We start from the raw sequence: 21,509 nt of genomic DNA, 5'->3' as shown, positions 1-21,509 counted from the left end.
GTACCGTAATTGAGTAGTCGGTTAAAAAAAACAACATTGAGCTTAATAATCAACGACCAACTAATTTTCATTTTTAGATAATCAAATACATTAAAGTTCTCCTTTCTAGAAACATCAGTGAGATTTTAGACAAATGTCTCTCCATAGAGACGAAATGACGTCAGAACCACAGGAGTGAAAACAGCACATTTGAGTAAGCCCGGTTTGTTAAAAAGTGAGCAATAGGAACGGCAACTGTGTCAGGCTGTCAGCATCAAAGAGTGCGCAGCCATTTACATCATTTAAACTCCCTTCGAAAAGTTATCCGATGGCTCTTGCCTGTCTATTTGGGGAACATGAGCGCTAATTGCTCGCTGCTAAATGCTGGAGCCACTGCTAAACCTTGTCAACAGGTGTTGTACAATATGTTAGCATGATTAAGTCTCTCTTTTTTTTTTCTTTTTTTTCCGCACCCTTAAGTGGCAATTGAACGTGATTTGAGAATAAAATTGTGTTGTTGATGTTGGTAGCAACAGTTTGTGGTGGCGAAAACGCCCCAAACACGGAAAGTTTAGTCAAGTCAGCCATTGTGTCGCAACACCCTGCCCGGAACAAATCAAAATAAAAGCTTTTCAAGTCATTGATCTCCATATTTGTTCCGGTAAGATTTATTTCAAGGCTGGCCTTCTCACCGTGTTGTCGTCGCGTTACTGTCGTGCATATCATGAACAATTGTTGCTGCGGTTGGCTTGTTGACTCCTACTGCCCGACAGTGTACATGAAAAGCGGGTATCCAAGGCATAAAAAAAATTCTTGAATTACTTGAGCTTCTTCTTCTCATGCTAAATCCAGACCGAAGATGAAATATCACAGCTTGCGGGATATGAACCTAACTGCTTCATTCACACCAAGCCAAAAATGAACGCTAGTCGATTAGTTGGCTAGTGGTTATGCTAAAACTTTGGCTAATGCTAAATGCTATTGCTAGCTTGGCTCACAGTTCCGCAGCGGTAAACAAGTTACCACACTGCCCAGATAAACCAACTTGCTCGCTCCCCATTCTCCAAGTTTGCTTCTTCTTGGCTCACATTGGAATCTGGCGGTGTTGTACATTGTTTCGTCTGGCTACCAGGACGCCGAGTGTATGTGCTGTGTGCGTTATGTACAGTAGTAAGCACATTCTTGATGCTGATTAGCTGTCACAACGTGATGTGTCTTCCCGTTAAAACTGACCAACTTGAGCCAATGTGTTAGCCTCTATCCGTGTTGCCCGCCACTGATTCACTCCTACCAATGTAAACTGCATTGATTATATAATGACATGACAAGAATAGCTCAATTCGTATAAGACAAGCCACCACCTCTGCAGCAATCCATCAAACTCGCATCACTGCGACGTACTGTAAAGCTCTGCTTTGTCAACACGCACAGCCTCGCGCGCCGTGTTGTCGCCATCAGCATCACCACACTTGAAAAAAAAAAAAAATCAATTACCTGTACTCCCATGAAGGGCGGGCGGGCGTCGTAGGCCTGCGGGCCGGAGCGCTCGCACTGCGTCCACCGGGGGAATTACTGAGGCGCGATGCAGAGAGAAGGTATGAGGTGGTCTCGCAGGGGTCTCGAATAATTCCATCTCCTCACATTAGTGGGCCAATACACTTTCCCCGCTGTGCCCTGGGCCGCATGCTCATTAGATCTGCGTTGGCTTCTTTTTCTCTGAATCAGAAACGCATTGGAAAACAATACCTATCGCAAATACATGCACACTCTATTGGATCATTCATTCATCACACTCAAGATGTTTGGTCAGGCCTCTGACCTTGTAGAGTTGATTTATAGAGTTTTGTGTTTAATGGCTAGTCATCAACTTTTGCCCAATGATGAAAACAGTCTTCACAATGTAGTGTCGCCAGTATGTGGATTTTTAGCTTAAAATCTCGATGACAGTGTTGGCTTTGAAGGACCCCTACATGGAATTTAGCCAAAATGACTCAAAAATGGCTGCTTTGAACAATTCATCTTCATCCATTTGTCTTGTGTAATTAGCTCAATTATGGTAGCAAAAACTCGGAGATGAGTTTGCCAATGAAGGGCCTCTGAGTCATTTGTGTTTGGTGTTTTATCAAGTCATCAAATTTTGCCAACACGTTTAGTAATTTTGAGGACTGTTTCTTAAATTTGATCAAAATCAGCCCTCCTCGAAATGGAATTTGAAGGTTGGTGGTTGTTACGGGAGTGTCGATACCTGGAGTGACTTCAGCATCCAAACAGGAAGCAAACAACGTGCGTGTCATGTGTCTGGTTTTAATGTGTGATACGGTAACGTGTCAAAATATGGAGAGGGAAAAGTGGCACCTTTGTGCACACACAAACGCACACGCACACACACTCCTGTTGCCACGAGGCTCTTAAATGAGCACACTGGAATCACAAGATAATACTCTAGTAGAAAAGCTGTTTACTGATATTCCTCTTGCACAAGGGGAAATAAAAATGAAAAGGAAAAAAAACATGTTTTTTTGTTGAAGTGCTCCATTGTGATGCTATGAAGAAAATATACAGTTTCTAGCTATGAAGTAGCAATGAATAAGCAAAATCTTTTGTTAGCTGCTTCTTTTAAAAATTAATTTATTTAAATAATCTTACCCATGACAAGTTTCTCAACTCATGACTTGTCATCTACCTGGTCCAAGATCCGCCATTTTCTTTCCCTGCTGAGCCATAATGTTTCACATTCAGAAACCAAAAACAACTCATTCAATTTAACAAAACACGATTAGCGACTAGTCGACACCAATCTCTGCACAGGCAGTATTTCCAACACCTTGACATTCCCACAGGTGTGTACACGCACATGAAAAAAAAAATAAAAAAATCTCAGTTATTAACTTCCTCCCACACAACCACAGGAATCCCATCCCACGACCTGTCTCTCGTATGCTACGCTATTAATAGCTAATATGTGGCACCATTAGCATGCCCGGAAAGCTCCCCCCTGCACTATTAATAGGACGTGTCCAAATCACGGCTGTCGCATTAGCGGCTAACTGCTACAACACGTTGGGGGTTTAAGTGTTGCTAACCGAGCGTGCCTGTTTTATTATGCCTTGTGTGAATAATAAAATCATCACCGCCACACCTCTTTCACTCCTCTCTCTCTCTCTCTGCCAGCATTCTGTTTGAGCATCATATTGTGAATATTTAACTTCCTAAAATAGGTGATTTGTAGTCCTTGGAGGGCCGTACCAGAAGTTAAGTTACTACAGGCAAGTGTCAAGTTGTTATTTAATTTTCTTTTTTTTTGTTTTTTTCTGGTGCTATTTATAGTCGTATACATGTACCGGTCTGCATTTAGGTTGAGGACGTAATCAGCGCTCCTTCTTCCGAAGTGTCCTTAAACTAAACACCGACTTGTGTGCTAATTGTACCTCGTCAGCTGAGAAGTACTGATTTACCGTACAGTTGAAGTTTAGTGCTTAAAAAAAAAAGAAGAAAGTTTTAGAGTGAGAGATGACTGTACCGTTATTTTGACAATTTGTGGACAAAACTCGAAACTGATTTTTACCTTTCATAAGTCCAGTATTTTCCACCTTAATCAAGACGTGTCCACCATTCAAGTCTCGGTTATAATTTTCCCTCCCATGAATACATTGGAGGTCATTCTTCAATCCCTGCCGCCTGTCAACGGAGAGCGGCAGAAAGGTCCCTCATCCCAACAACCTCCTTGGATTCGCCATTATCCTTCCATAAGGTCACAGCTTGACAGCCAGAACCCGAAACGGCAGCGAGAGAACCCCCCGCCCGTTCCTTCCTCCAGGAAATTGATTATTGATCGTGAGCAACAACATAACTGATTGAGGGTGGCAACGAGACAGGCAGAGCGAGGGATGGAACACGAGCGAGACCGCGGGGCTCAATAAAGAATGATTGAAGCGTGTCACGAGACGACATGCTGACAGGAAGCCGGGCGGAGATGGCGGCCGCTGTTCAGTCTCTTCGAAGGCCTTGGAGTTTCTCGCTCTCACCTTTTAGCATTTTTTGTTGTGAACTTTGCTACAGTATTGATGCAATATTGTGACAAGGTGCATTACAAATTGGAATACTGCATATAGTATTATATGTTTAATATGGAACACATTTTTATGCTGCGTGAAAATTTTAAGTAATGAAATACAATACAATTGCAATGTGAGGTTAGCTAGCCAGCTATGCCTACAGTTCAACAGTGCGTCTTATTATGCTGACGTGGCCGTTCTAGAGCGCCTCATTGATGGCATTGAGTGTGCGCACATCATGTTGAGAAAGGCGGAACAGCGAGAAGGGGGAGGCGAGAGGGACAGTCGGAAGTGATGTCCAGCGTATGGACAGGAGCTCGCGCTGGGATGGCCGTTTTAGAGCGCCTCGTCGTCAAAGCATGTGAAATCCCCGCGAGTGTAGTAAGGTGAATTAAAGCAAGTTTAAAAAGAAGCTAACCACGGGTGCTCGCTGAACTGTGGTCATGCACTGAGCTTTGATGGTTTGAGCCCAACGAATTACAGATGAAATATTCATAGACAAAGCTATTAGTACAATAATTGCATCTAGGACAGGAACAATGAAGGCAGGCAGGCAGGACGTCAGCTCCAAGTGGTTAACAGAGGGAGGGCACTAATTATTTAAAGGCGGTTTATTTCCATTTGAGTCTCTTTAATATCCGTTACATCATGATTTAATCAGCCCGCATAAATATTCACGGCCCTCGCCAAGCGGCAAAAGCCTCTTGTTCAACACCAATGATATTGATTCAAGTGTTATTACACATTTTGCTCAAATAAATGAAATACAATTACCACTTAGATGGCATGTTCCTCCTCTGCCATCGTCTCTCCTTCATTTCTCCCTGCTCCTTATATAGCCCCCGCCTCCCACCTCCATTGTAAACTCTCACCCCACCCTCCTCTCCTCCAATCACCTATCTGGATGCACAGGGAGAACATTGTGATGAATAACAATTGGCGAAGTAAATGTTTGGATGCACCACTGGATGCCGATGTGCTCGCTTTATCGTGAGATGAGCTAAATGATGTTAATATCCAACGTCGCACATCACACTGAAGGTGAGAATATATTGCACAGGGACAGTATCACACGTAGAGTAACACACTGTAATCAGTAGAAAGCCTCAAATTGATCTTCTGGGAATTCATTCAGTTATTTTAACTAATATGCAAAACAGTTAAACAATACGTTAGAGGGGAACGCTCATATTTTTTTCTCTGTGTATTTAAATAAGGCTATACCGTTGTTTAATAATAAACAAATACATATACAATAACCCTCCATGACAGGTTTGAGGTTTACACTCCCATTATTTTGCAGATTTGTTTTTGTTCAGTTCAAAGTTAGATGTTGGTCTCTGGTTTACATTGGTGTAATTCCATGGTGGACCACTAGATGGCAGCACTCTTGTTTCAGTTGAGGCAGTGTAAATTTAAAAGGACAACAAAACAGGAAGTACGGTATTTCAACACAGCCTAGTTTTTGTTGAAAGTTATTTAATGTCATCTGCTCTCATCCTGCTTTTTATGTCTACAGAAAGTGTCAGCTATAGGTTAATATAAGAATGTACATTTTTGGGTAATATTTTTTGTGTAGATTGTGAGATCGGTTGATTAAGTGTGTTTAACGACCTTAAAAAAGTAAGTGTCGTGAATGTTATTAAAAAAAAATAATAATCATAAATTATTTGAGAGTATTTAAATCGGGTATTACTAGATTGCGGATTTCACTGATTGTGAGCGGTCTGGAATGTAACCTCTATGATGGAGGAGGATTACAGTAATTCCTTTCTATCTTGGGGGGCATGGCTCAGTGGTAGAGTGGCCGTCTCCCAACCCCAGAAGTTGTGGGTTCAAACCCATCCCATTGTGACCACGACAACGTATCCTTGAGCAAGATACTGAATCCCTCCGCAGTTGCTCCTGATGCTGTGTCATTAGGTGAATGAGTAGTCGAATGTAAAGCACTTTGAGAGCCTTCTAAGGTGTAAAACTGCAACATAAATGAAGTGCCATTCATCATTTTATGAAAACGAAACGTTAACATTTTCCAACAGAAGTTTCTCAGAAGGCCAACTGTGAAGCATTCCCACAATAATAATAATAATAATAATAATAATAATAATAATAATAATAATAATAATAATAATAATAATAATAATAACTGTATCCTTATTTTTTTGCTTTGTTTTTTTTTAGGCTGTTTGTATGTCCCCGCTTGGACCTTTTTTGTTTTTTAGATGGACAACAGTGCAAGTGTCAAATTTAACGACTGTTTTACAAGTCAAGTGCTGCTCAGAAGGGAAGGAACTCTGTGTCGTATAAAGGGAAAACTTCCTTTATAGTTCTCGAAACTTTATGATATGCCATGATGTACTGCGCTCAGAATCACGGCTGCCGTGTTGAAGAAGAGCGTCCGCTAGATCGCATAAAGTGAATATATGTTTGGGAATATCTATATAGATATATAGAGAAATTGTCAGAGAATATTGTTCCATTTCACGAGACAGCTGAGCTGTAATCGGCCTGAGGGGACACTTACAAACACATGAATATGACCCGAGCCAGACACAAAGAGATGACACGCGCGCACACACGGAAATACATTTGTGCGGCAAGACAGACACAAACACAGACAGTGTGGACATAAGCAAGACTGCGCAAGGTGTTTGATGCATGCATAAATGCACTCATGCATGCATGAGCACACGCACATACGTACACACGCACACATGTACTGTATACACACAGACCCACACTGCTACTCACCTTAATTGGCCCACCGAGCAACACTTAAGAAGCCTTTGAGAGGAAGACGGTGGGAGATAGACATGGAGGAGGAGAAGGAGGAGGAGGAAGAGGTGGGGAAGAGACGAGTGAGGGCATGAGGAGGAGAAGGAGGAGAAGAAGAAGAAAGCTCCCCGTGCGTTTCTGTGGGTAATTACAGATGCAGATTTGCCACTTGCAACATGGCTGCATTCATTTCCATCCGCGCTCTGCCCTTCCCCACTGCCCCTGGGGAGGCACAGACGTAACGCGTGTGTGTGTGTGTGTGTGTGTGTGTGTGTGTGCGTTGTGCATGTGTGTTTGTGTGTATCTGTCTTGGAGGAGGCAAATCCGAGAATCTGCATAACAAGCTGGCAAAGAAGGAAGGAAAATGAAAGCGTGTGTGTGCGCGTGTGTTTCGTGTAGTCACATCCGGAAGTATTTGGACAGTTCTGCCTTTATACGCCGCCATAATGGATTTGCTTGAAGTCAATTAATATCTAATGAAAATGTAGGTTTAAGATTATTTGAAGATTTTTTGGCGATTTGCTGCCTATTCAAAGCATGCAGCAAAATATCCTTTGAATATATTTGAAAATGCCATATTTCTTTAATTTAACTTTTTTTTTTTCTCACCTAAAATAATTTCATCCTTAATGGGGAGATATTAATTTGAAGTTGTTAGATTTTTCTGTATTATACATTTTTCCACCAGATGGCACTACTTTTACTCTTTCAAAGCATGCAGCCAATTGTCACATACTGTAATTTGCAACACAAGAAGAGTCCCATTGAAACCCATTAAAAATACCAAATTTATCTTATCACAAACCTCAACGTTACAAAACCAATTAGAACTTCTGGCCTTGAAGTTGTAATTTTTATGTTAGTCCAAGAGATAGCACTACTTCTCATTCAAAGCATGCAGCAAAATGCCACGTTTTACCTCTCGTTTATCCCACTGCAAACAAATTAAATTATTAATGTTCCTATTTCAATGTGGACTGCCCGATTTCAATTTTGTATTTGCCACTAGATGGCACTATTTTTTTCTTTTCAAAGCATGCAGAAATACCTAAAAATTGCCCCCTCACCCCCCCAAAAAAAATCTAATTATTCTTACCATAAAATAATGTTACAAAATTACTATTGATATTAATGTCAGTAATCAAATACTCTTTGAAATGGATGTATTTCATTCATTGATTTACTTTTTTATTATTTCAAATCAATATATATTATGAATAATGTTGAAAACATGAAGTACAGTATATTTTAGGCTGAGAAACTCTGAGTTAAAGATTTTTTTTTTTTCCAGCATTTTTTAACTGCAGGACTAAATGATTGGAATTGTTCTAAAAAAAAATAATAATGAATGCGGGGTCCTATCCATACTTATATGTACCGTGTATTGATCTGTCATTTGATTATCATTTATGATAAAACATGTTTTCCCATCCGTACATCCATTTATTATTATTGTTATTATTATTATTATTATTATTGTGATTATTATTATTATTATTATTATTATTTATTTATTTTTTGTATGCACTGGGTCCACCCCGATTGATTGCTCCTCAATAACAGGACACCTCGGAGCACATTACTGTAATAACCATGACGATAATTCATAGTTTATTCAGTCTAAAAATAATGCTAATGTAATTTTCATTCTACTCGATTTCCACCTTGAGACAGTACAGGTGTTCGCCTGAGTCTCAGCCTTCAGTGGCGTGGAGATTGATGGCCAGCGTGCACTGTTAGCAGAATGCGTTGTGTGCCAATTTTCGCTTGTGAAGTCTATCGTGAGGCTCTCTGTCTCGGTTTTATAACCTGCATAGTCGATGCATGCACACACACACACACACACACACACATACACCTACCTCCCCGTAAGACCACCTGGCTTCCCGCTAGCCATCCGCCAGCCAGCGGCTCGGCCCGATTAATTATCTCGGCGCTTAATTGAATGTAGAGGGACTCTACAGGGACGGCTCATTAAACTGATGTTTGTCTCCGCTGTTTATCTACGCTTGGCTAAAAGATACACACATGCTCACAAATGCAGGGATAACTTACAGTACAGTATACGTGGACAATGTTGGTGCAAATCTGGATAAAGGTGCACTTCTAGCCATTATTTCCATACATTGTAGAATAAATAATCAACTGAATTGAATTGAACTCTTTAAGTGTTAAATTAACCCCCTGAAATGTGTTATGTACTGTTTGATTATGATTGCATCAATGGAACGAGAATTTTGAATTTGGACAACAGAGCCTTATTTATTTTGAACGTGTGATGTGTTACTCGCGAAGATGATGTCCCCGTAGTTTATATTTCGAACAAATTCTAAATGGCATACTCACATACACAACCAGAAAGTGGCCTTCTGACTACAAACTGAATGGGCAAACAGCGATGTGATCATTTTCTCACTTTTGCTAGCGGCATATAGTTCCACTTTTTGCTGGTTGGATCCAAAAGGAACTATCCCCTCTTCACCCAAATCCCCAAAATAAATGGTGCGGTCCAGTCAACTTATGTCGGTTTGTCTTGTGTTTGAAAACTAGCATGAATCGGAGGCATCACATCATCTACATGCCTTTTGAGTCATGATGGAACTGTTGCTCCAACCCTAAAACTAAACAAAAAATGGGATAGTCCATTAAAGGCCCCAACCCAGAATTGCAAATGGTACAATCCCTTCGCCTTACATCACAAATTAATTTTATTAAGAGTGTTTCCCAACATGGATTCTTTACACAGACCACGACCTGCGAGGCCTTATGGAAGCAATGTGTTTATTAATAGAGCCCATATGTGATGAGATGTAATTAATGCAAAGCACTTTAGGTGTGACAAGCAAGCTCTTGGTCTCGGCATTAAGCCTTCTATTGTTGCCCTGATAACAAGGATTCTCTCGAGGAGGATGGGAGGGGGGGTTGAGTGCATCACTCCTCATCTCGTCTTTGTTTTTATCTCCTCCCTCACGTTGCCGCTGTCATGTAATCCTCGACGCCGTGACTGGCTAATGATGTCATCGTGTAGACGCGGAAGATGATTTGAGGCAGTGTCCTATTTTGGAATATCTGCCATCGTCATCAGTGGGTTGTTGATTGCTCTTCATGACTTAAATTAGCTGTAATCAGAGTAATTACATAATTAAATAGAATGTAAAGAATTAAGCTTTTTTGCCACGTTTTGCTACATTTCAATGGATTTTGTGCCGCTCCTTCTCGTGTTTGTTTGCCTAGGCCATGGGGGCTGGGGGGAGGGGCAGCGCAGATATTTTTTGTAGTTGTCTGAGGGTTTAGGGAAGGGAATAATCCGGACAGTGTCTCTCTTAAACAAGCCGTAACTACCGTAGGACGCCGGTTAGTTTATCAGGATAATAACTATCACTCTTATACAAGCTGTGACTACAGCGTTTAACCATTGTTATTGCTTTTTTCTTGGCTTTGGATAATCACACAATGCACTACCAGGAGCTGGATTGTTTTTGTTTGTCCGCAGCAAAATGCACGTGCCGTCGCAAACATTTCTTGTGTCTTGATTGGTTTACTAGGTCATGCGGGCATGGTTTACGGTAAGGTCAATTAAGATGAAGTAATACTAATATGTTTTCACAAAAGCTAATAAATATGTTTTTGATTATTATTGTCTGACCGCGTGTTGCTCCACCTCAATTGGGAGTGTTACTAAATCCAAAATTGTTCACCATCTGCCAAACTTGTTGCTAGTTGTAAAGTAACTTGAGTTGAGTTCTCTGCCACCATTGGTTGCAGCACAAACCAAACTTTTTGTCATGGTTTTCAGTTCAAATCAGCGGTAGTCAATCACTTTGTGCCAGCCGGAAGCACACGGGCACCTATTGTTTACAAACATTATGCAAAGGCCTACTGATGGAACACCTTGGTCCGTCAGCCTAACTACGCGACAACATTGTCCAAATCAATGTTCATCCTCGCGCCTCCGCACCTCCGAGCTCGGGCCGGGTCCTGTAAAAGCACCTCGAGGCCTCGTCAACCCTGCCAGATCACCCATTTCATCCCCATCTGGGGGCTATCCATCTCGGCAGGCCGCAGCCAGGCTCCATTACTCCCAGACGAGCTGTGAAATGGCCATTATGTGTGTGCAGGCATGTGAGAGGCGGGGCGCGGGGGGGACGAGCCTCCAAGTCGGCTGTCGGCTTTCAGCGGCCGACAATGGGCCTCGTATATGGAGTCTCAATAGCCGGCTTCGGTGTCTGAACACAAACACGCTGGAATGACGTCAGCTTGCGATTCAAATTGGAGGGGCGCGAACAAGCCAAACGTGTTGGCTGCTCCAGAATATGAATTGGTGTGCAACAGGCCACTTCCCAGCATGATTAGTTTTACTTTACTTTAGTTTGATTTACAGCAGGGAGTTGCTGTGACACCTGTGAACGTCTGCATTTCTAATTACGCAATGTTGTGATAATTTCCGAGCTATGACATTTCCCATTATATGCTAGCAGCCTTTTGTTATTGTGTAATTTGTTTGAACGTATGGTGTTAAAGCATACTCTAGCCTTTATGGGGGTTTTGAAGGAATTCCGAGAGCTGTATGTGGTCCACTACAGTTGCTCAAGTTCCCGCATAACTACTTGTTGGTCTTTGAAGGGTCATGGGGGAATCTCAAAACAGCAAAAGAGTCAAAGTCATGTCTACGTATGTGAATAATTGTTGGACAGTGGGGATGTGTGATCGGAAGGTAGTTTGAAACTGTCTCTGGAACTGTTTGTGTTTCTACTACATCTGTACTGACCAAAAATGCTTCTGTTGGTCTTTGCAGGGTCATGGGGGAATCTAAAACAGTGAAAGAGATGTCTGGCCTTCTCTCGGACCCTCCACATCCTGGTCACCACCTCTTCCAGCGCCTTCCCTCAGGTAGGTAATATCGAACGATTCTGGTTCTGATTGTTCTGACACTGTCGGGCTGATAGTACATTTTGAATAGATCTGCAGTATTATTTGATATAGGTAATTATTAGATTTTATTGGCCTGAATCAAAATTGACCTGGAATGTACTATGCTCATGGAAAAGTCTCCTCACTTGACTGCATACCTAGGTGCTGCTTTTTTGGTTAGCAAAGGCTCACTATTTCTAATCCAGTATGAAACGAACTCAAATCAGCCCATCACCCCTTTTTACCCCGCTCCTTGTCTTCCACCTCAACACAACCAAAACCCGACTTGACTGCGCTGATATTTCAACCGGACCTTTGAGGCACGCGGTTATAAATGGCGTGGGGGAGATAATGTCAATACTCGGTGATTGGACTGAGGCCGGCCAGTCGCTAAAGGTCAGGGAGGGAGCACGTTGCTTGATTGTTTTCCAAAGGCAGCCCATTGAAGTTTGCCCGATGGAGGTCGTCTGCTTTGAAAATCCTCTCTGAGGCAAAGTTATCCGTCTGTGTCATCGACGCCGACTCGCTGGTGGCACATTTCGGGGGAGGGGTGGACGTGTTTGGACCGGCCTTTTCGGACACCAGACGAATGATCCTAATCAAGCTTTTGGGACGTGGCATTGATTTCATTAGTGTTAAACTATCATCGCAATTAAACGGGTTTTTGATTGTGAAAGATGAGGGCTTTCTCCGACACGCTCAAAATGATGCATGGATGTCATGACGAAGGTAATCATTGATTATTGCAACGACTAAAGTCTAATCCATCCTTCACTGTTCTCAAGAAATTTGTTAGCACTAAAAATACCAAATACCAAAGGTCTTCAAAAAAAGAAACAATGATAAACATTCACTATAAATTTTCCATGCAAACTAACTGATCCTCCTTTTGAAAGCTTTCTTTCAAACTTTATATTGAAACTCTACTTAGAAACCTTAACCACGTTCAAACCTCAGGTCACACATTTTGACAATTGACAGTTTTTTTCCCCTCACACGTTTAAATCCCACTTTTAAATCCTTACCCTACTTTGAAAGCTTTACCCTCCTCTGAAACCCTGCTTCGAAAGCCAAAATTGTACTTTCAAAGCAAAACCCTATTTTGATACCACATTAAGTCACACATTAAAACAACGTTTTAAAGGCGGCCTGACACTTGCACGACTTTAGGACACGATTCTGTCGTGGCAAGTCGTGCCATTTTGGGGCATGAACTGGGAGGTTCCAGCACAGTTCACGACTAGTTGACGCATAGTTCACGACGAGTTCACGACTGCGTGACCATTTGTGTCCACATTGACACGAACTGGTACGACGAGGCGCATCGTCGCGACAGGTTGCGCATAGTTCACGACCCGGTCGCGAAATTTTGTCGTGACAAAAATTTGGAACATTTCAAAATTTTGTCCCCGACATGACACACAGTCACGACGGGTTTACGCACACTTCACGCCACTTTACGACTAGTTCGAGCATTGGCACGACTCGAGTGGTGCCAATTCGTGCCACAAAATCGTGCAAGTGTCAAGGCGGCTTAATTTTTAACTCATTGACTGCCATTGACGGAAAAAGACGTCAAATAATGCATTTTTGCTTAAAAATCCGTCAATTTTGGTTACATCTCATCTTAACTCATTGACTGCCATTGCCGGAAAAAGACGTCAAATAATGCATTTTTGCTGGGCTGGCAGTGAATGTGTTCAACTCTGCATCATAACCTCTGTTAAAAATTGTGACCCTACTTTGAAGGCCTAACCAGACTCTGAAACCCTACTTTGAAATCTTAACCCTTCTTTGAAACCCAAACCCTACATTAAAAACCTGTCTTGAACCCCTAAACCAGGGGTGGCCAAGTTCAGTCCTCGAAAGCCCCTATCCAGCCCGTTTTCTATGTTTCTCTCCACTAACACACCTGATTCATGATCAGGATTGTTATCAGACGTCTGCAAAGCTTGCTGATTAGCTGATCATTAGATTCAGCTGCGCTGAAGGAGGGAGATATGGAAAACAGGCTGGATAGGGGCTCACGAGGACCGAACTTGGCCACCCCTGCCCTAAACCTGCTTTGAAACCCTAAATACATATCTGCTGTACAAATGCATCACATTTTACTTTAAACCTTTATTTTACTTTTTTTTTTTTTTTCTTAAATATACAGAATTCATTGTTGTCATTTCACATCCATTGGTCCCTCAGATTCATAATAGTTCCTCACACTAAAATATAAAGTGTGTATGTATGCATTACAATTAAGCCTCGTGATTGATCTCAGATGTGTTCGACAACCAAATACTTCAATCCTTCTTGTTTATTTCACATTATTATAGTACATGTTTATCACACATTAAATACCTAATCCCTTCTTTTCAATTCAACTCCATCCTCCCATTTTATGCAGCGTGTACGTTTGCGTTACTTTGAAACCTTGGATGTCATCGCAAAGTTGTTCACGTACGTTCGTCCCACAAACATAAAACACGTTGCGTGTTATCAGTCTTCCATTGAACCGCATAATATAAATCCTCGATGGAAAATCAGATACAATTTTAATTGCAACATGGATATTTGCTGTCCTATTCATTGACACCATTAAGATGGTCATTGTGCGTGTACGTGCGCTCGGCAGCTCTTCAAAGGCGTTGAGTGGCGCCCTTTGTGGCGCCACGCTCCCGTCGTCCCTTTCAGCGGGGCTCCTTTTTTGTCTTAGCATTTCATATTAAATCGAGCCAGCCCGGGGAAGCGGCAGGATACCTGAGGCTGGAGGGCGAGCGAAAAGGACTCGAGCTGCCCCTCAAGTGTCTCTTCTGCCTCGCTCGCCGGCTGCATCCTCTCGCCGGCTCTCCTTTCAACACAATTTATGAGCACATCAAAGGGATCCACAGCACCCATCCTTCCTCCCCACCTTCCATTCTATTGGAAGGTCTCACCCACCTCGCCCACGCTTGCTTTCAAACAGGTGTTGACCCATAAGGGACACTTAAGTGCAGGAGAGATGTGAAATGAACATGAAGATGGTCTCCGGAATTGAATGTGGATCATCTCTATTGGAGCGCTACCAAGCACTTTCACTCCAATTCATCTTTGAAAACAGTGGAATATCCAAAGTGACATTTGTGAGACTGGTTGACTTCCGAGATCTGCTTTCAAGGTTTGAAGGAAGTTGTGGCATCAGATTCAGAAGTGGACAAGTTATTGCAATGAAGGACTTTGGTTGGCCAAAATGGCACTTAAATGACCTTTTTGGGAAATAGCATCTAGAGACTTTTTTGTGGGTCTACTCGTGGTCCATATGCCAAGCACATTTCATGATCTGTGTTGTGTTGGCATTGTTTTGATTAGATACCATGTCATCCTCCATTTTTTTCCACCCCACACCATAAAATCCTCAATTATGACCTGGTCAAACTTCCATCCATCCATTTTCTTGACCGCTTATTCCTCACAAGGGTCGCTGGGGGAGCTGGCACCTATCTCAGCTGGCTCTGGGCAGTAGGCGGGGGACACTAACACTAACGCATCAGGCCGGACACTTTCATTGGTTTCATTGTCATTGGTAATCTTAGCAGCATTAACTTTATTTATTCATTAAATAAAATAAAATACAGCTAAATAAGTGTATAAGAGGCAAGAGACACGATGAATCCGTGCGGGCCGCCGATCTGACGTGAATGAGATAAGTGTTTAAAGACTCGCCGCTAATCAATTATGCAGGCCTCGCATTCCCTCCGCGACTGCTTGGCAATCAAACAGCTAAACAAGCCCGTCTGGATGGACCCGTTGCTCTAATTAGACAAATGGTTCGCTTAATTGATCATTGACTGATGATCAATACGGAGCATGTGTTCCTGTTCTTTACAAGCAAGTTGACTGAGTGCGAGCAATAAAATCGGCTCGATAGTTTGACAAATATGCCGATTGGCTCTTACTCACGGTCCTCTTGCTTCCTTGCCTTCACGTGTCTGTCAGGCGTCTTCAAAGGGTGAGTACTTTTACTTTATTGGGACCGGAATGTGGTGGGAGTGGGTGTCAGTTTAGTTTTCAAACTTGTCCAAGAGATTTTATCTAGTTGATACCAAATTTGAGTGTAATTATAATTGATCGATGGTCAATGTGAATAAGTGATGTGAAGATGTGAATTGAAGTTAACTCATTTGCTCCCAAAGACGGATTTATACGTTTTGTTTGTTTGTTTGTTTGTTTGTTTGTTTGTTTGTTTGTTTGTTTTTACTTTGATGTAGCCTCTGAACTGAAGAAAACGCTTGAAGCAATGGTAGTTATTACAAAAACAGTCAGCAGGTGGCAGCAGAGTATGAGACCAAACAGGGCCATGTTGCAAAAAACAACTCTTTTACGCACTGTTTTAAACAGATTTCTAATAAACTATATTCTAATGCTAATTGCTGCAAAACGGAAACAGATGGAAATATAATTAATAATTTTTTTTTCCTGATGAAAGAAGAGATGCTATTTTCTCTTTTGGTAGATTCCATGTTTTATAGCAATAGAACACCATACTCTGTGGGCCTTGCAAAAGCAGTCAAAATCCATTACAGGGATTGCTTCAGTGAAAATGGTTGGGAGTGAATGAGTTAATAATTCATCCATCCAATTATCAAGCTTCCATCAACCCACCCATACATTTATCATCATCATCTGTCAATTATCAAGCATCCATCCATCCATCCATCCATCCATCCATCCATCCATCCATCCATCCATCCATCCATCCATCTACTTTACCTGCAGCTACCGATTGACATCCACCTCATCCCATTCAATTTTAGCTTCCTGTCCTCCAATTCCGGTGAACTTTTGGGCTACTAGACCCTTTTGGCGCACAATGAAAGTTCTTCTTAATGAGATCTAGGAGGTGCTGTTTGACCATCCTGAACAACAATAACTTGGACCTCAAACCCACCTCACCCCGCCCCTCTTCCACTATCCCTCCTCCTCGTACTGCCACTTCTTTTGGTGGCGACAGATTGTTTATTTGGGTCAAATAGTCAGTTATCACAGCAAGAAAGACAAAAAAAGAGGGGGTATCTTCCACCCTCGCTCTCTTTCCTTCCCACTTTTTTTTTCCCACCCTCCTCCTCTTCACAGCCCCCCTTGCATTTTAGGTCTCGGCCATTTAACCAGTCAGCAACAATCGGAGCTGACAGAGCGACGGGAAACAATCGAGGCGAGGTCATCGGAGGGGGTGACCTCCGAGGAGGGCGAGAGAAGTGGGGCCCCGGCGAAAACCGCCACCCCGGGTGCGGTGCCGTGTGGCGCAGGGTCCCGCCTGCTTTCTTTGTTGCGGCCGGCCAGTGAGAAACTGGCAACACTTGAGTCGGCCATTCGCTTTTGGCTTTGCGATTGCAAAAGTCGTAGCATTGTTGTGTCCCGCTTTGTCCGGGCTTAGATTGATAAAGTGACTGATGGGCCACTTTTTCCCCATTTGACCGCCTTCCTTGTCTTTGAGAGAGTGTCTGTGGTGACTGCGTGACACTCTGTGATTGACAGTGGGCGTGGGACAAGATGGGGGTTGGGAGCATTAAAGGGGGGTGCGTGTCTGCATGTCTGGACGCGCCGAGTGGGCCGACGGTGGGAGTCTTTCGCCGAGATTTGCGCGGCAGGATTGGAGAGTGCAAGGAGGCGGGTGGAGGCGAGGGTGGGGGAGATTTGTTTTCCACTCACCCTCTCCCGTGCCCCCTTCCCGTTTGTTTGTCTGCGCACCTCAACCGGGGGTTTCCCATGTGAAAGTGCGCCCCTTGTCACCGACCGTTGGGCATCACAGCGGTACGGACCAGAGGCGAGACGGACGGCGACCGAGACTGACAGCTGGGCTCGGAGATCCGCGGACCCCACCGGCTTGAGGGGACGCCAACTGGTTCCAATGTGAGGCTCAAAGGCTGAACTCGGGAAGTTTGTTTACAAAGAGAGGCTAGAAAACGTATACAAACATGAGGGGTTTTTTTTGTTTGTTTTTTATTTTCTTCAAAACAAAACACTAATTGTCAAACTTTCATAAACTTTATGGGGGGATATTTTTAATCAAGCACAAAATATATCCATTAAAAAAGTTCTTAAACCCTTTACAAAGAGTAGAAAAAACATTCTCCAACCCTGAGGTATAGTGTATTGTTTTTTTTGTTTTGTTTTTTAGTAAAGACTTGGAGTCACTGTCTCCAAAAACTAAAGACCAAGTCCCAAATCTTCACATCTGACTTTCAGCAGTCACATCAAATCTAAAACAGCCGTTTACCAGCTGGAGAAGGTGACCAGGACAAGCTTATCCATCATTTTATCTCCAGTAGACTTGATTTTTGTAACAAACTACTGACTGAACTTCCGGAAAGCAGCATCAAACAGCTGCACCTCATTCAGCATATTAAAATCAGATTCTGACTGGGAAAAAGGGATCAGACCACTTTACTCCAGTCCTAACGACTTGACAGTGACTCCCAGTTAGCTGTAGAATAGATTTTAAAATTAGGCTTCTAGTCTGTCAAACACTGCATGGTTTAGGTCCTGAATACGTGGAATAAATTATTTTGGAATATGCAGCCCAGTTGGGTTCTGAGGTCAGCAGATTGGTCAATTAATGGAGCCCAGAGTTCAAAGCAAACATGGTGAAGCAGCATTTAGCTGTTATTGAGCATGCATGCAAATAAGCTGCCAATAGAACTGAAGTTAGTGTAGATGAGTGTAGATGCTTTTAAATCCAGGTTTAAAACTAAAATATCTTAAATTCTTCAGTTTGTTTGTTCATCTTAAATATTTTTGCCTTTAGATATTGTTTTATAACTATGTAAAGCATATTGCTTTACATTGTGTATGAAATATGCAATATAAATAAAGCTGCCTTGCATTGTATTGCCCCAAAAAAAGGCTTACATGTTTCTTCTTTAAACCAGCAGATGATTTTGAAGTTCCCCACCTCTGGCGTAACTTCCTCCATCCTGCTGCTGTGACGTCACGCGCTATTGTAGCTCTAATGCTGGGCCGATTTGTTAAGCAAATCTAAGTAATTGCTGCTTTATCTTCTGGAAAATGTCACGCTCGCTTGACTTCATCCCCTCCGAAATATCAAACGAATACACTGCGCTACGCATAATTAGAGGTCGCGGCCGGGCCAATTAAAACGGTATGCCTCGTTCTCTCACTGGCAAGTTGCATGATCTTTTTTTTTTTTTTTTTTTTTTTTTGGCCACTTAGTGTCATATGCGGATGATTGATTGGGGACGTGGAGGGAGGGAAAAGAGGAATTTCTGGGCCGAGGCAGGAGGGAGGGGCACGACGAGTGGCTTGGACAGGGGCCGCGTGGAAGGATGGCCCGATGGAGGGGAAAGTGGGAGGGAGAGACGGGGGTTCCCTCTAGCAAGTGTAGAGACGGGGACAGATGGCGTCCCTCGGCGGACTGAGCCCAAGTCCCAGTTTTCACCTGCGTCCCCATGGGAAAAATCCGCCTTCCTCACACATGCGCCCATACAAGAGGCCCTGGAATGCTCTCGTGAAAAAAACACTACAAGCCTGATGAAGGATGTACTCCGAGAAGGAGGGGCATCGAGAAGCGGGTCAGGGGGAACCAGGAGTTGAAGACCGGGCAAAGGATTATAAGATTGCGGAAAAAAAAAAAATCAATAAGCGGAATGTTTGAAGGAGGAGAATCAGCAGGGAAGCCTTCACACTGTTAAAAGTGTCTGACAGATACTTTCCGACTCGTGGCGCAACACCTCCGTCATCCCTCCATTCCCTTTTCTTGCCTCCCCCCCGTCCCTCCCTCCCTGACTGTTGGCTGATACAGATGGTGCTTTTGAGCTCTGTGAATGGGGTCAGGCCGGGTCGGGGTGGGGGGGACGAATGGGAGGACCAGACAATAATGTAACGATTCGGCCCCCTCCTCGGACCAGCAGGGCCATGGAGGAGAGTGAAAGTAAACAATGGTCCACGGTGGAGGGGGTCAGTGGGAGGGGAAAGAGGTGTGTGGAGTGGGGGGTGGTGGGGTCAGTCTCCCAGGGTCTTGACACAGGCCGCCGTGGGGTGGAGGTCCAAAATGTGTGTGTGAGGTTACAAGGTAGCAACACGCCACTGTTGGCATGTGTACACCAGCCTGCTGCTCCATCCAGAAACTATTATGTAGCATGTTTCTTAATTAAAACCTGGCAGCGTCTACACATGGTTGAAAAAAAAAAGTCAGAGCTTAAATCCTTACTTCGCTCTCAAAAGTCGTAAATACCAATAAAATATCGTTGTCAGGCGAAGCCCTGTGTATGTCCAAATTCTGTCATCATTTTTTTTTTTGCCCCGTAAATCAATATTATTGTATGTCCCTATCGTTGGTGTTATTATTGTGCATTGTTAAAGTGTTGAAAAAGGCTTGAGTACAACTGCCTGAGAAGTGTTGTAAAACTTTGTAAATTGCAAATCCGTGCCATAAAATTCCATTCAAGAAGACACCAGAACCAAAAACCTTCGTCCAGTACACCACATGACAGACAACTGTTGTGGAGAAGCTTAATAAATTGACAATACATTTTCAATAATCAATATCATGTTATTACGTTTATTACACCTTTATTAGGCAATGCATTTTATTGCAAGAGTTCTACGGTCACATCAAAGAGGATATCAAAATTATAAACAGCATAGTTTGCACAGCGGCATAATAATGTATTCATGTGGCAATCTCACCATACTTTGTTTTTTATTTTCTGTATATACAGTATGTCCTAGGCATTTTTGCATACAAATAATTACTGTAATTCAAATGTGTTTATTAATTAATCCAATAGGTGGGGAGCTCCATTGTAAACGAATGGCCCACTATATTCGCTAACGTCGCCACTAGTGTCTGACATGTGACACAAGGGGTTAAAATGTGGGACGAATGTCCATTTTACACACTTTAGTTATACTTGTACTAAATTTATGTACTGTAATATCATATTCAATGTATATATTCATTAAAAAAAACATACGGAAATAAACTAACTCACTTTTTTGGTGGTTAAACATGTAGTGGGTTGCAACAAAACAACACAGCAGTTAAAGTGCACATACTGGACTCCTTTTTGGCAGTCAACAATTTTTAGCATTTACAACCAAAATGACCCCCCCCCCCCCCCCCCCCCCCCCCCCCGTGCCCCCCTCTAAGCAGTCAACTTAGAAAGCATGTTCTCAAAAGTTTGCATTTTCAGGCTCACAAACACTGTTGTCAAATTGCCAAAACGAGAGCATTGTATTCAGTGTTATTTGCAAAATCTCAAATGAATAATCTTGAAAAATGTACAAAAGTGAAAATGTTCGCTTAAGTCGATTTCCGGTGTTAGCAACTTTCCTCACAAGGTTTTTATGGGCAAACACATTATTAGTAAATAAGAGATTTTTATGCCCTTAAGCAGGCTAAGGCCAAAACGTGGTAAATAGTACATGCTAATGAGCTGGAATTGCCTTTAATGTTTGATTTTTAATTCGACAAATCTACCTTCAAATAAGGTCGCGGTGCAAGTGCAGCTTAAAGTATAAAACACGCTTAAACATTTATGCCATGCAACAAATCCCTTATTACAAATTCATGATTGCTGAAGCGTGAACGCCATCTTTTCCCCCCTTTACAATCCTCACTATCTGTTTTTTTGTGGATCACTTTCCAATGATTGCAACGCTGGCCGACTGTGCGCGTGGTTGCCATCTGCGCGCTGGCGGCACAATTGAAGCGGACAGTTGACACATGGCTAAGCAGGCCTAAAGATGCTCCATTGATCTAATTGACTGTTGAGGCAGGGATCAATGGCAGTGATCAGC

General features: G+C 42.7%; 1 long non-coding RNA gene across 1 annotated transcript in view; it reads left to right on the top strand.

Moving 5' to 3' along the window:
* The window catches only part of LOC144021765 (uncharacterized), a 235,404-nt gene that overhangs the window by 196,684 nt on the left and 17,211 nt on the right, over window positions 1-21,509 (top strand). Inside the window, exon 5 of the long non-coding RNA XR_013284174.1 lies at window positions 11,605-11,699. This is a non-coding gene — a long non-coding RNA (uncharacterized LOC144021765). The remainder of the gene's footprint in view (window positions 1-11,604; window positions 11,700-21,509) is intronic.

Source organism: Festucalex cinctus, chromosome 7 (assembly GCF_051991245.1).
Source record: "Festucalex cinctus isolate MCC-2025b chromosome 7, RoL_Fcin_1.0, whole genome shotgun sequence".
Classification (NCBI taxonomy): Eukaryota; Metazoa; Chordata; class Actinopteri; order Syngnathiformes; family Syngnathidae; genus Festucalex; species Festucalex cinctus.
This window is presented reverse-complemented; position numbering and strand designations above follow the sequence as displayed.